The sequence below is a fragment of the Talpa europaea genome (assembly GCF_964194135.1).
Source record: "Talpa europaea genome assembly, chromosome: X".
NCBI lineage: Eukaryota > Metazoa > Chordata > Mammalia > Eulipotyphla > Talpidae > Talpa > Talpa europaea.
In genome coordinates this window covers 43,234,233-43,250,013 of record NC_140081.1, presented here as the reverse complement: position 1 = coordinate 43,250,013, position 15,781 = coordinate 43,234,233, and positions in this window count along the sequence as shown.

The window sequence follows — 15,781 nt, the reverse complement described above, 5'->3', positions numbered from 1 at the left end:
CAATCGCCCAGACAAGTAGACAAACACTAAAAATACTTCTCATATATACAAGGATCTTGATCTTGCCCGGGTTTTGCAGAAGTTTTCTTGTGTACAGGCCCTTGTTTTTCCAGGTTGCCTTTGAAAATTTTAAGCTTGCAAACTTCACTGTTTGCACTGTTCAAGGATTAGGATTTACATGGGCCTGTTTTTCTTTTTGATGTACAGCCAGGAGTGGCTGTGACAAGCAGTAATGCAAATTGCTCTTTTTTGAAGGAAGTTCCCGTGTAAAGATGGAATTGAAGAGTAGAGGAAATTGATACACAGACCTATAAAGAAGTGGGACCACTAACCCCGCCCCTGCCTTTTAAATTCCTTAGCTCTCTGAATCTGAGCAGGGTTAATCTCTCCCAAAAGGCTAGTGGAGATTTTTGCCTGTACCTCTTCTAATTTTTCAACAAGCACTGATAGAGTCTTGTCTTGTTCACAGCCAAGCACCAGGGAAATTTACTTACCCTGATAGAAGGAAATGACTTAATCTTAAAGGCAGGGAAGAGTGGGCATGATCAACTCTAGTTTCCAGATGAAGATATTGAAGCAGTGGCATAGTCTATTCTATGATCCACATTTGTAGAACATAAGCTAGTCTTCCATCTCATTCATTGTTATTTTAGTCAGACTCATCAATGTCAAGGACACTTGGGAAAGGGCTATAAATGTAACTTTCCAGAACACAAAGGCCTGAGAAGCTTTTTACCCAAGGTGAAAAATTATCCTCTAGGACTTGAAGGTTTCAGCTCTGCTTGGACATATCTCAAATACATTCCCTTGGTTGGTGGGGAATTTCACTTCTTTTGGTAAGGAAGCAGCCTTATTCATAGAGTGTCAAATTATAATAAGGCTAATTCTAAATTCCCTATTTAAGGGGAAACAGGAATATATAATTGAAACACAACGGTACAGTATGTAGACAACCTTATTTGAATCATCACAACCTCTAGTTCCACCAAAGCTTTTAGCTAGGGTTACTCAGAGGGAAATGTGTAGGCTGGGCTAGCAGGTATGTAGAGTGGAAATAACACAGGTCTCAACCAGGATTAACAGTGAACCTCTTCCTCTCCTTCAGCTTCAGTTTTCTTATTTTTATTTTCTTATTTTTTAAGATTTATTTATTTATACATACAAGAGCTGGGGTACAGGCCAGAGATGCGGGGGGTGAGAGGATTCACCAGAGACAGAGTGGGGGACAAAACAGGCAGATTGACGTAAGTATACTGCTGAGGAGAGCAGCAGGCAAGTCAGGAGAGGTCTGCTGCACCATGTGGGTTGCTCCCTGGCCGGCAGGACTGGGATCAAACTCATCCTGCAGAGGCTGAGGATTTTTTCATAGTGTGGTGATTAACTCCTTGTGCCACCAGGAAGGCCCCCAGTTTTCTTATTTTTAAAGGTGGTATACCAACATATCATTGTCAGGGAAGGCTACTGCTGTTGAACTCTGATCTCCCATCTCAAATCTTATTTTCCTCTCATTGCTTTTAAGAACAAGTGATACTGTAGAGGTATATTACATGGATTAGGTGCTTGTACCATCTTGTTTCTTGCCCTCCTTCTCTTATCCCTCTCATTCTTTTTCCCTCTCTCTTCTCCCTCCCACCCCCTTCCTCCTCTTCCTTCTTTGCAATTTTTTTAAGATTTATTTTTATTTACTTATGCATGGAGGAACTGGGGTGCAGGCCAAAGCTCCTGGGGGGTGTGAGAGGACTCACCAGAGACAGAGTGGGGAGCAGAACAGGCAGATCTACTGAAATACACTGCTGAGGGGAGCAGTGGGCGAGACAGGAGAGGTCTGCTGTGTCATGTGGGTAGCTCTCTGGCCGGGGATTCAACTCATACTACAGTGGCTGCCAATTACATGATAGTGCTGAGACTTAATTAACCCCTTGCACCACCAGGGAGGCCCTTTGCAATTTTTTTAACAATCAAATAAGCAATCAATGGTGTCTGTTCAGAACATGAGTTGAAGGTAAGTTTTTGCCATGGGCTTCCTATACAGTTTCAAGGGGATTTTGTTAGTGGAAAGCTGAGACGAGTTGACCTTTGGAAAATAGTGCAAAATCTTCAATTCTTGGTGGTTTTATTGCTAAATATATCACAAACTTGCTTAATTCTCTTTGTCTTTGCGACCACACAGTTCCAAGCCATTGCCCTTTAGCACATGGACCATTGTAAATGGACCCCCTCTTTCCACTGTTACTTTCTTAGAGTCAGTTCTGTATTGCGAGCCAGAAAACTTTCTTTAAAATTAAAATTTAATTTGTAGAGCAGTTTCACAATAAAAGTATTTCATATAACCTCGTCTGCCACACATGCATAGCCTCTCTGCCATTGTCAACATCCCCCACCAGAATGCTGTATTAACAATTGATCAGCCTGCACTTTATATCATAATCACCCAAAGTCCATAATAGACATTATGGTTCACCCTTGGTATTGTGCATTCTGTGGGTTTGAACAAATGTATAATCACATACATTCACTTTATGGCATCATACAGAGTACTGATTTTCATTGCCCTAAAAATCCTCTGTATTCTTCATAGTCACCTGTTGCCCCCTGGCAATACTGGATCTTTATACTGTCATAAGTATAAAGAATTTTCTAAAATGCCATGTACTGGGAATCAGACAATAGGCAAGCTTTCAGATTGGCTTCTTTTACTCAGTAAATGTATTTAAGTTTCCTCCATGGCTTTTCATGACTTGATAGCTCATTTCTTTGTAGTACTGAATGATATCACACTGTCTAGAAGTGCCACAAGTTATTTATACATCTCTTTTTTATTACAGAGGTGGTTTATTTATTTATTTATTTGTTTGTTTGTTTTGTTTATACATGCACTGGGTACAGTCAGAAGCACAGGAGGGTGAGAAAATTCACCAGAGCCAGAGCGGGGAGCAGAGCAGGCAGAAGGACCAAAGTATACTGCTGAGGGGAGCAGCGGGCGGCAGGAGAGGTCTGCGCGCCATGTGGGACCCTCCTCCGGTGGCAGGGGAGCAGCTGGGGATCAAACCGGCGCCGCAGAGGCCGCGGGCAGCTTCGCAAGCCAGCGCTCAACCGCTGCACCACCGGGGAGGCCCTATTTATACATCTCTTGAAGGACATTTGGTTTCTTCCAAGTTTTGGCAATTATGAATAAAGCTGATATAAGCATCATGCGCAAGTCTTTGTGCGGACATAAGTTTTCAAGCCCTTTGTGTAAAAATCACAGACCAGAATTGCTGGATTGTATAGTAAAATTATGCTTGGTTTTATAAGAAACCACCAAACAGTTTTTCCATAGTACCTATGCCATTTTCCATTCCCACCAACAATTAATGAGAGTCCCACTAGTCCTCATTGTTATCAGCACATGGGTAAGTCAGTGTTCCAGGTTTTAATTTTTAATATTGACATATAATTGGCATATACATTAAATTACCTTCAGGTGTTTAACATGCTGGTTTGATATTTGTATATATTCCCAAGTAAACACCACAATTACGTTTAGTTAATATTCACCCCCATACATAATTACTATTTCTTTTCCTATAATGAGGATTTTTAAGATTTACTCTATTGGGCCTCCTAGGTGGTGCAGCAGTTGAGTGCTGGGCTGCTAAGCGCAGGTCTGATCCACAGCCGCCTGCAAGGGTCCCACATGGCGTGCAGAACTCTCCTGCTGCTCCCACTGCTCCCCTCAGCAGTGTCCTCCGTCTGTCTGCCTGTTCTGCTCGCTGCTCTGGCTCTGGTGAATTCTCTCACACTCCGGCACTTCTGACTATACCCAGCACTTGTATAAATAAATAAATACATCTTTTTTAAAAAATTACTCTATTAGTTTTTCATATGTTTACTTGTCATCTGTACATCTTCTTTGGTGAGTTGTCTGTTAGTCTTTGGCCCACTTTTGAATTGCGTTGTTTTCTTGTATTTTTTTTTTTTGAAGGAAAGGCTTTTATTTTCTTCCTTAAGAGAATATTGAGGTTTTTTTTTTTTTATTTTTATATTCCCCATACAATTGCAACCCCCTGATTTTGACCCCAATCCCCTCCTTTCCCCACCCCACCCCCAAAGTGTGTCTCCGGTTCATAGTTGTTTGTTGATTTTGATTTTTTTCTTTCGTATAGTTATTATTTTTCCTGGTCCCTTATTTAGGTTTTCTAGATTCCTGTTATGAGCGAGACCATCCAGTATTTTTCCTTTTCTTTCTGGCTTATTTTGCTGAGCATGATCCCTTCCAGCGCCATCCATGTTGCTGCAAATTGCATGTGTTTATCTTTTTTGAATGCTGAGTAACATTCCATGGTGTATATGTACCACATCTATGGAAAGCAGTGTGGAGATTCCTGAACCTACTAAAGATAGAGCTTCCATATGATCCAGCAATTCCACTCCTAGGTATTTACCGAAAGGACACAGAAACATTAATTCCAAAGAGCACCTGCACCCCTATGTTTATAGCAGCACAATTTACAATAGCTAAGCTTTGGAAAAACCCTAATGCCCAAAAATAGATGACTGGATCAAGAAGATGTGTTTTCTTGTAGTTTTAAGAGTTATTTGTATATTTTGGATAATTGTCTTTTATCAGATGTGTTTTATAAATATTTCTACCATTGTGTTTTGTCTCCTAATTCTCTTGACATTGTCATCACAGCATCGAAATATTTAATTTTAATTAAATCCTCTTTATCAACTGTTTCTTTCACAGATCATTCTTTTGGTGTTGGATCTAAAATGTTATGAACACACCCAGTGTCGTCTCCCAGGTTTTCTCCTCTGTTATCTTTTTTTTGTGATAGGTGTGAGGTCTGTGTCTAAATTTATTTATTTATATATATATATATATATATATATATATATATATTTTGCATGTGGCTATCCAGTTCTTCTAGCACCATTGGTGGAAAAGACTATCTTTTTTCCCATTTTATTACCTTTGATATTTTGTCAAAGATCATTTGGTAATATATTTGTGTATCTACTTATGGGTTCTCTATTATGAGGAATTTTTAAAATAGTCCTATTGAGGTATTACTGACACAAAATAAATTAAACATATTTAAAGTTGCACAAATTGATAAAGTTGGGCATACACATATACTCACAAAACTATCACCCACTCAAAATAGTAAAAATATCTATCTCCCCAAAATTTTCTTTTGTGACCTTTTTAACTTTCTCTCCTTATCCCACAACCCCTGCTGTTAATTAAATATCTTTTTTTGGCAATATAAATTAGATTTAATTTTATTTTTAACTTTTTTTTTAAAGATTTTATTTATTTTTACAAGAACTGGGGTACAGGTCAGAGGCCCAGTAGGGTGAGAGAATTCACCAGAGACAGAGTGGGGAACAGAACAGGCAGACTGACGAAAGTACACTGCTGAGGGGAGCAGAGGGCGAGTCAGGAGAGGTCTGCTGCACCATGTGGGTTTCTCCCTGGCTGGCCAGGAATCGAACCTGCACTACAGAGGCTGTGGACAGCTTCACAGCATGACGCTCAACCCACTGGGCCACTAGGGAGGCCCATTAAATATAATTTTCTAAAATATTATATCAATGATATCATTTTTTTCTTTTATATTTATATTATTATTTTATTACATTTTTGTTGTAGTAACATTGTTTTACAACACTGTATATGATTCAGAGTTATAGGTCCTCACTTCCTCAGATGAATGTTACCACCCACATCCACCACTAAAGCACCCATAACCCTCCATCAAGTTCCATTGGGCCCATTCCCCTTTGCTCCCCAGGCCTCCTTCCCCCTCTCTGTTAGTCTCAATTCTGCAAGCTGACATCTTTCACTCAGTATAATAACCTTGATGACCATCCAAGCTCTTACATGTATCAGCTTTGTTCTTTTTTATTGCTATGTAGTATTCCATTGCATGGATATATTGCAGTTTTTTGTATTTTTTTAAAATCTATTCACTTGCTGATAGCACTTGGGTTCTTTACAATTTTAAATTTACAGAAACTGACAATCTGTCTTCCAAACTGGTTGTATCATTTTACATTTCCACTAGCAGTTCCTCTAGACACTCACCAGCATTTCATTTGGCTACTCTTTAAATTTATCATTTTAATTTGATGTGTACACATTTCTCATTTAATTTGCAGTTCTTAGATGATGATATGGAGCTCTTTTCATATGCTTATTTGCTTTTGTATGTTTATTTTAATGAAGACTATGCTCAAGTATTTGCATATTTTTAACTGAGTTGCTTGTCACCACTCAAGTCAACCACTCATCCACCTTTTTTAAAAAAAGAGATTTATTTATTTATTTATAGAAAAACTGGGGCACAGCCAGATGCCCAGAGGGTGAGAGGATTCACCAGAGACAGAGTTGGGAACAGAACAGGCAGACTGACGAAATACACTGCTGAGAGGAGCAGCAGGTGAGACAGGAGAGGTCTGCCAGGCCATGTGGGACCCTCGCTGGTGCCCGGGGATAGAACCAGCGCTGCAGAAGCTGCAGACCGCTTCACAGCGCAGCACTCAATGGTCTGTGCCACCAGGGGAGGCCCTCATCCACCTTTTAATATATTTTAATAGTTAGAATTATTTCTCCTGACAAATTCAATTAATATTGTTTATTTAGTTGTTTGATATCTGTTCTCCTCATTACACTGGAAACTTGTTTCCAGAGAGCAGGGACCATGGTAGTTTTGGTGATCATTGAATCCTTAAGACTCAGCCTGGTATGATAGAAGATTAGTGATCAAAAACTATCTGTTGAACAAATACATGGAGTCTATTCCACAGAATTAAAATTTACTTCAAAACTGGTAATTTGGGCATTTGCAAAACTCCTGTGATTTCACCTCACTTAAGGATGTAATAAACCGCTCTTCCTTCCACAGGCAAAATAGAGAATCCCTCCAATTTACGCAATGAAAAAGTGATTATTATGTACTTAATGTGTGTCAGGCTCTGTGCTAGGAACCAGGGATTCTCTGATTAATAGGATAACAAAGACTTTGTCTTTGAGGCAAATTCACTCACAATCTGAGGAGACTGAAGAACCACTTAAGTAACCACATCTGAGTTTCGCTGGAAATGAGGAATGGGGTTTATGAAGGAATCATCAGAGTTCTTTCTTCTCCTTATTTGTATATGTTTGCTATTTCCTGCACTTAGAGGTTTATAAAAGCCTACTTATATAATTCATATTTTCTTTCTGCCCCACAATGTTAGTGGTGCCATTCCATTTTATACTTTCTCACAGTTCCAATCCTAACCTCTCCACTGACAACACTTTTCCAAGCTATATTCAACAAAATCAGAATCATAAGTTTCTTTCTAAACAAATAATTCTGATATCACTCCTCTGCTCTACAGTCTTCAATCATTTATACCAGGGGTTTCAAATCCAAATTCCTCTTAAGTGACAGAAGTGAGTGAGGAGAACCTGGTATTAGAGAAACAAAAGGGTACGCTAGTGGAGGGTATAGGCAACTAGGGAACAGATATCTCACCTAACGGGGGCAACAACCACACAACTTGAAATGGTTTTTGCCACACAGAAATGTGACTTCATTGTTTCAGATGGTCCATTATATTTAAGATCAATACTTCAGAATATGATATATAATTTCCTGATTAAAAAAAAAAAGTCAGCTAATTCAGTTGGTTTAAAAACATCATGCAGGTCAATACTTTTCAGACCAAACAAACCATGTTTGTGGGCAAAACTTAGTTTGTGGCCTGCCAATATGCAACTCTGATCTGAAGGTCCAAGTCCAAGTTCCATAGCTTAGTTTTTAAAATCTATCATAGTTAGGATCTAAACTTTCTCTGCAGCCCCCTCTCTGATCTCATTCATCTGACAAATGCCTATCTCTTCAGCCACATCAGACTGCTTGGCTGCCTCTGAAAATACCCTGCACTCTCAGACCTGCCTACATTTGGGTCATGCTGCTTGCTTTCACTGAAGTGTTATTTCTCCTTTCTTTCATTACCAAATTCAGCTTATCATTCATAACACAGCTCAAATGTTGAGTTCTTTAGGAAGAACTCCTGGATGAATTAATAATAATTAATTTATTAACACTTTATTCTTACTGCTTTTAAAGCACTTAACACAAGCGAACATGTTACATGCATCTTATTTAAATCTTCCTTCATCACTATGCAGTGTCCCCCACTTTGTGCATTGCCATTCTTTCACTTTGTTTAACAAATACATGGGACCTCTACTATGTGCCTGCCACTGAAACTTGCATACCATTTAACCAAAATATAGGGTATAAAATGTTAAATGCAAGCTGATTATAAAAATGTTATGAGGCAGATGTTTTCCACAACTGTTACTTGACTGCTAACAATGATAATTCACTAGGAGTTCACTGTGATACACTGGCTCACAAGATACTGGTAATTACATGCATTTTTTTTAATAAACGAGGTGAATAAGAATTATCTTTATTTTGTACAGGGTGAGCTGAAGCTTAGAAATAGTAAGTAATTTTTCTAAGGTCAAACAGATGATGGGAGGCAGGACAAATGCTATGAACCTAGATGTTCTATCACAAAGCTGCTGACCCTTTACCACCATGCCTCAATTACCTGTCTGATGCTCTGATAGGGAGCCCTGTCCATGTATAACATGCAGACAAAACATTAGATAAGCAGGAGTAGTAAATCTATAGTAGAACAAATTATTTTAATAACAGGTTTTACAGTTACATTTGATGAAGAATACAAATGTTTTCCACTCATATTTATGTTCTGCATGACCTCTGGCTGAATTCTCAATGTGGACCTCCTTTTACAATTCTTTTTGTAAAATGTTGTTAACAATTTCCTTCTTGACCAATTGTTATAAAACAAAAAACAAATGAATGCAAATGAAATGTATAATAAGTGTAATAAGATTTTCCATAAATATTTGTGCCAATATGTATATTATTTGTAATACTTACAAGAGATTACCAAGGGAACTATTATTGTTTTTATTATTCCCATTTTAAAGATGACAAAGTTGAGGTAGAACTAGAACTTGAAGTCTGCCTTTTTTTTTTTTTTACCAAAACAGTGTGTCATACTGCCTCTTAAGCACCAGCAACAGTTAATTACTGGTATTGTCTGTATAGTGCTATTTACTTTTCAAAATGCCTAAAGATATTTGACCTCAAGTTGAGATGCCAGGGATAAGGTTTGGGATTCAAAGTTTAAACTCCACTTTCAAAAGGTTTCAAAACATGTGAAGCAAAAGTCGATAGCTGGAAATCATTTCAGCAAGACTCCAGTTGCTCCCTACCCATCCTTACCCTGCAAAAAAAACCCTATCCAGTTGTACTCTAGTCCTTGGCAACAATTGTTGCTAAAAAACCTATTTATAGATAACAAAATACAGGGAATCTTAATGCATGTTCTCTTCAGCTCTGTAAGATGCTGTCTGAGGAGGGAAACAATAACTGACAAAGGTAAATGACCATTAATCAAAGAAGATATGTCACTTTGGACCTTTAAGATAGAGTGTTTTTGGGAAATCAGACTGAGGCGAAAGATGCACTAAATATTACTATTACTTTTCAGCGTAGCAGAGACTCCCTATAGAGTTCAAAGCAAGGAGAGGTTTACCACTGATTAACTGCCTTCATATTCATGCTTTTTCTCTGGAGTAACAAAGGAATGGTGTCTTTACCTTTTCTCTATGGTGTCTCTGAAGCTTTTGGTGGTGACAACAGTGACCTTTACATAGGACAATGTGGTTCACAAAGAATATTTGCTTAGAATACCTCAGTCAGTTTTAATGGCACTTTAAGAGTTAAGCAAACTATGCATGATTAACTATTACACACAAGAGGACCCTCTCTGAACCACTGAGACCTGAGGTGATTTGCCCAATGTAGTTCAGGCACAAAGATATAGGACCAGTATTCTCGTTTGTTGGAATTCCTTCTTTCACAAAAACATTTTCAGTCTCCCTCGATTAGTCCCCCTCGACTCTCTGTCTTCACAGACACATATTATTTACAGCCAACTGAAAATTTTGGTTAGGGCTAGACTAGCTCTACTTGAAACTGGGGTAAGTCCTCAGGTGTCTGGTTTCCTGACAGCTGCTCCTGTGCATGGATGACAGTGAAGCCACAAGGGGGTAGTGTTGAGGACGTGTTACAGTTTGAATCCTACAATCTTTTGCTACTTCCTCCTTCTACCTGCCTCTCAGAGAATTGTAATATCAAATTCCTTGTAAAAATATCCCGCATCTTAAGTTCCATTCAGGCCGAGGACAGCTAACTAGTCATAATATCATGAATCAAGCTATGGACATCAAAACTTAATTTATTTCTGGCTGAGTTGAACTGTAAAACAATGAAAGGTAAGGGCATAATTGTCTCATACCTTTTAAAATAGTGTTATTAGTAGGAATTCTTGTACTTCACCAAATGTATCACAAATAATACTTTGATATTTGTCAATTGAAAATCTGTTACACTTTATTTAGATAGATGATTCAAGCTTGTGTGTACTGGAATTGTGCATTATTATAATCAAGCCACAGAGAAAAGCAAACAGTATTTTCCAACAGACCAAAACTGATTACATTCTCACAAGATGGAAAAGAATATAAACTCTAAGTGTTTTCCCTCATGAATCAACCTAAATCTGGGACTAAAACAGATCAAATACAATGGTCAGATATTAATTTAGACATTAATTTATTAGAAATATCCTATTGGTCTTCAACATCACCATTCCTTAGTGACCAACACTGAACAAAATGCAATTGCATGTGCTAGTTAAATACAATTGCACGTTCGGAAAACTTGTCTGCAGAGCAGTTAAAATCATACCTGTCACAGATAACAAACTAGAACAAGGATATGTAAACAAAAGTAATACAGTATTGCAAACACTTTTGGAATGCGCGAGCAGGTTGAAAAGAAAAAGTTTCATTTGGGAAAAATTAGATTGTGATTCTATTATAACCAGTCTATGCAGTGAACTATAATAACAGCTAATATTTTTGCACAGTTATTATACGTTAGCTATCCTTTTAAGAGCCTCACAGGAACTAGCTCATTTAATACAAGAACAGTTACTCAGTGCTCAGCCAGTATTCCAATTGTTTTATGCAAATTAGCTCATTTAATCTTCACAACAATCTTATGAGTAAAGTACTCTTATTACTTTTATAGATGAGGAAAGAGAAGCTCAGTGAAATACAGCAACCTGTCTGAAGTCATACAGCTAGTAAGTTTATGGATGAACACATATTAAGGTGAACTTTGTTGCATCAGTCCAAGATGAGGAGCTTCGGCTTTGCACTAGTGATTCTAACTGATGGAGATGACAATTTGAAAAAGTCAAAATGTTTCCTAAAACCACTGTTATAGCATTTGAGCATAGCCATTATTTGTCCAAGGTGGTTGAGACAGTATGGTACAGCATAGTTATCAGAGCACAAGTTGTGAGTCAGAAGATGTTTTAATATTGTCTTTTTAATTTTCAAACTGTGAGGGCTTGGGCAAATAAATTAAACTCTGAGCCTCAGTTTTCTCATCTCTAAAATGAGAATAAAATACTATGCTAACTGAATTCATAAAGTTATTGTTTGGATTAGATGGGAGAAAGAAGGGCTTGGGAATCTAAAATTTTGAACATCTGATGGTTTATTTTTTTAACAAAGCAAATGTTAAATATTTACTAATGTTAAAAATAATGGGCTTTTTTTTTTTACTTTTGTGTTCTTCTTGAAGGTATGCCTATTACATAATATGTGCTAAGAAATGGTCAGTTACTCATTGAAAGATTTTAACAATTTGTCAGTAAGAAAAAGACAATGCAGATAATGTGCAAATATGATTTAGTAGTCTGCATATCATAAGCTATAGAGTGTTCATCCATAAAGCATTTTCAGTCATTAACACATAATATGAATGAGTTGACAAGATCATTTACTTATAGTGTGAGCCTGTGTTTCTGAAATCTTATTGTTTCCTAATCTGCAAAATGGAGTGTCATAGAACTTAAAAGAACACCCACTTTATAATCAAGAAAAAACCCTGGTTCAGATTCCGACTGCTTCTTTCTAGCTGTTCAACTTTGGGTAAGTTATTTAATCTCCTTGATCTTCAACTATAAAGATAAGGAAAATAACACCTTTTTTTAATGAATGGTAATTATGCACCTAATATGTGCCAGTCCCTGCTCTAGTTGCTGGGAGATACAATGAGGAATATATAAGTTAGGGTTAAAAAGCTGATATAACAAACTCCCTAAATTTCTGTGACTGAATATTGGTTTTGTGTTTTGTTTTGTTTTGTTTTTTTCCTTGCAAGCAAGAGCCCCATACATTTATTCCTAGTCGTTTCTCCGCACACTGTTTCAGAGATCCAGCAGCCATCCCAAGGCAGTGGTTCTTAACTTTGACAACCCACTAGCATCTCCTAAGGATCTTAAAACTACTAAACATAGAGCTTCCATATGATCCAGCAATTCCACTCCTAGGTATTTACCAAAGGACACAGAAACATCAATTCCAAAGAGCACCTGCACCCTTGTGTTTATAGCAGCACTATTTACAATAGCTAAGCTTTGGAAACAGCCCAAATGCCCAAAAATAGATGACTGGATCAAGAATATGTGGTACATATATACCATAGAATATTACTCAGCGTTCAAAAAAGATAAACACATGCAATTTGCAGCAACATGGATGGAGCTGGAAGGGATTATGCTCAGCGAAATAAGCCAGAAAGAAAAAGAAAAATACCGGATGGTCTCACTCATAGCAGGAATCTAGAAAACTTAAATAAGGGACCAGGAAAAAGAATAACTATAAGAAAGTAAAAATCAAAATCAACAAACAGAGACACTCTATGGGGGGGTGGGGGGCGGGGGGCGGAGAGGTGAGGGATTGGGGTCCAAATAAGGGGGTCGCAATTTTATGGGGAATATAAAAATAAAAAATATATATATTAAAAAAAAAAAGTTCTAGTGCCTGGGTGTTCACGTGCAGAGATTTAATTGTTCTGGCACACAGGAAAGGTATCAGAGCTATTTTTAAATTCTTGGGTAATTCTAATATGCACTCAAGTGCTAAGGCCTCAGAAGTCTATACACTCAGAACTATAAAGAGGATGATCAAGGAATAAAGTTGTACCTTCTTTTAAAATGTTGTGCAGAAATAACACTCATCAGGCCTCCCTGGTGGCACAAGGGGTTGTGTGCAGTGCTGTGAAGTTGTCCATAAACTCTGCAGCACAAGTTCAATCCCCCAACTCGCCAGGGAGCTACCCACATTGTGCAGCAGACCTCTCCTTGCTCGCCCGCTGCTCCCCTCAGCAGTGTATTTCATTCTCTCTACCTGTTCTGTTCCCCACTCTGCCTCTGGTGAATCCTCTCACTCCTGCACCTCTGGCCTGTACTCTAGATCTTGTATACATAAATAAACAAATCTCTAAAAAAATAACACTCACCACTTCTTTTCCTATTGCATTAGAACGAGCTGGCCCTATGTCACATCTCCCCTCAATGAGATGTTAGGAAGGCTAAGAGATATAATCTCTGGCCAGGAATCCGTTCTTCAGCAACCCCTTAGTGTTATAGAGCTGTTATAATCAAATACTAATGCCCGCTCATGTAAAAGTGCAATTGTGATAAAAGAAACAAAGATACCAGTGCCACCAGTGTGTAACAAAAAGACCTGACATGGACAGTCAGAAAAATTTACTCTGATAAAGTGATCACTAAGCTGAGATCCAAAGCATTAGTAGAATTTGCATAGTGGCAAGTACTGTATAAACAAAGAGAAAGTCATATGCAAAGGCCTTAAGGCTCACTATAGCATGATTACTATAAGAACCAATTAAAACAATCAATTTTTATGCAAGTGGATTATAAAGCACTATGGAAATCTTATAATTTTAAATTGTCATTATTATTTATTTTGCTTTCTGTCCTGAAACTGAATCCTCTGAATCTCATTCCTCTGTATTCAACCATTTCAATATTGTCCAACCTTGGAAGAACAAACTGGCAGGGCTCTAGAACTTTGGAAGTAGTGATAAAGGAGTCAGAAACGAATAAGGGCTCTATTTTCACATGAAATGAAAAACATGGCAAATTGCTCACTGACACATTCTATTAATTATCATTTGTAAATGTTGTTAAGCTTTTCCCCTTTGTTCCCAGACATGTAGGAAATATCCTGTTAATATGCTTAATTCTTTTTTTTCTTTTTTCTTACCTGTGCCATTGTGACTTTGGTTTAACAAAAGCCAGGTAAACACATACATCTTTTAGATGATTGAATATCAAACATTAGGTATCTTGGGGGTATGAAAACTAAAAATAAGTGAATATGTACCCTGTAGAAATTAACTAAAGAGGCACATGTGGAAACATTTCTATGGGCTTTCATGGGCTACTGGATTAAACTAGGCAAAGTCAAGGCAACTCAATTCTAAATGCCACTGAGACCCATTTTTATAGATATGAGATAGAGTTTGTATATTGAGTGAAGAATTCTGAAAGTATATTTCTGATATACTTTTCCCAGTGTTAATTAATTCATACATTCAATGCTCTCCAAGTGATCGTTCTTTTTTTTTTTTCAAAGAGAAAGTTATTTATTTATTTATTTATTTATTTATATGAGAACCGGGGTACAGTCCAGATTTGCAGGAGGGTGGAGGATTCACGAGAGACAGCGTGGGAAACAGAACAGGCAGATTGACGAAATATTCTGCTGAGGGGAGCAGCAGGCTCGACAGCAGTGGTCTGCCTTGCCATGTGGAACCATTGCCAGCCGGTCAGGATCGAACCAGCGCTGCAGAGGCTGTGGACAGCTTCACAGAGCGGCGCTCAACCGCCTGCGCCACCAGGGGAGGCCCTCTCTAAGTGATCTTTCAATTGACAACTCTATCCTACATAAAACTCCTAACTGGCTCACACTGTCTATGGATTATAAGCTAAACTCCTTAAGGTGACATCCAAGGCTACTTCCACATCCACCTCCCTCACCGCTCTCATGTCTTACCATTCCAACACTACTTGTACTTAAAATTTTAATTATCCTGACTCTTCATAGTTCCTGAGCAAAGAGTTTTGTCAGATACATCTCTGCCTTTGCTCTTACCGTTCATTCTTTTACATTTATTTTTCACTAATTTCCCCCTAATTAATTTGAACCCTACCTCCAAGAAATCTTCCCTGGTGCTCCTGAGTTTGGGTTGCGGGTTCCGCCATAGCACATAGAAGATACTGAGTTTTCATCTTTTCTCTATCATTAATTGCATTATATTAAAATCATATTTTGGGCCTCCCCGGTGGCGCAGTGGTTGAGCGCTGGGTTACGAAGCTGCCCGCAGTCTCTGCAGCGCTGGTTCCATCTCCATCTGCCGGGTGAGGGTCCCACATGGTACGCAGACCTCTCCTGCCACCTGCTGCTCCCCTCAGCAGTGCACTTCATCAGTCTGCCTGCTCTGCTCTCCGCTCTGACTCTGGTGAATTCTGTCACACTCCCGTGCTTCTGACTGTACCCAGTGCTTATATAAACAAATAAATAAATAAATATTAAAAAAAAAACATCTTTTTACTCATCTGGCCTTATAAACAGGCCTTCAACACATTCAGGGGCAGGTAGTAGGCATCAATCAGTTTTTTGTACCTGCCTGGCACAAAGCAATTGATTCCATAAATGCATGTCAAACTGGACAGAGAGTTAGCCAATTAGAAGCCTTCAGTAGCCTATCTAGATTCCCATGACACTGAAATCAATTTAGGTCTCCATTGCTTC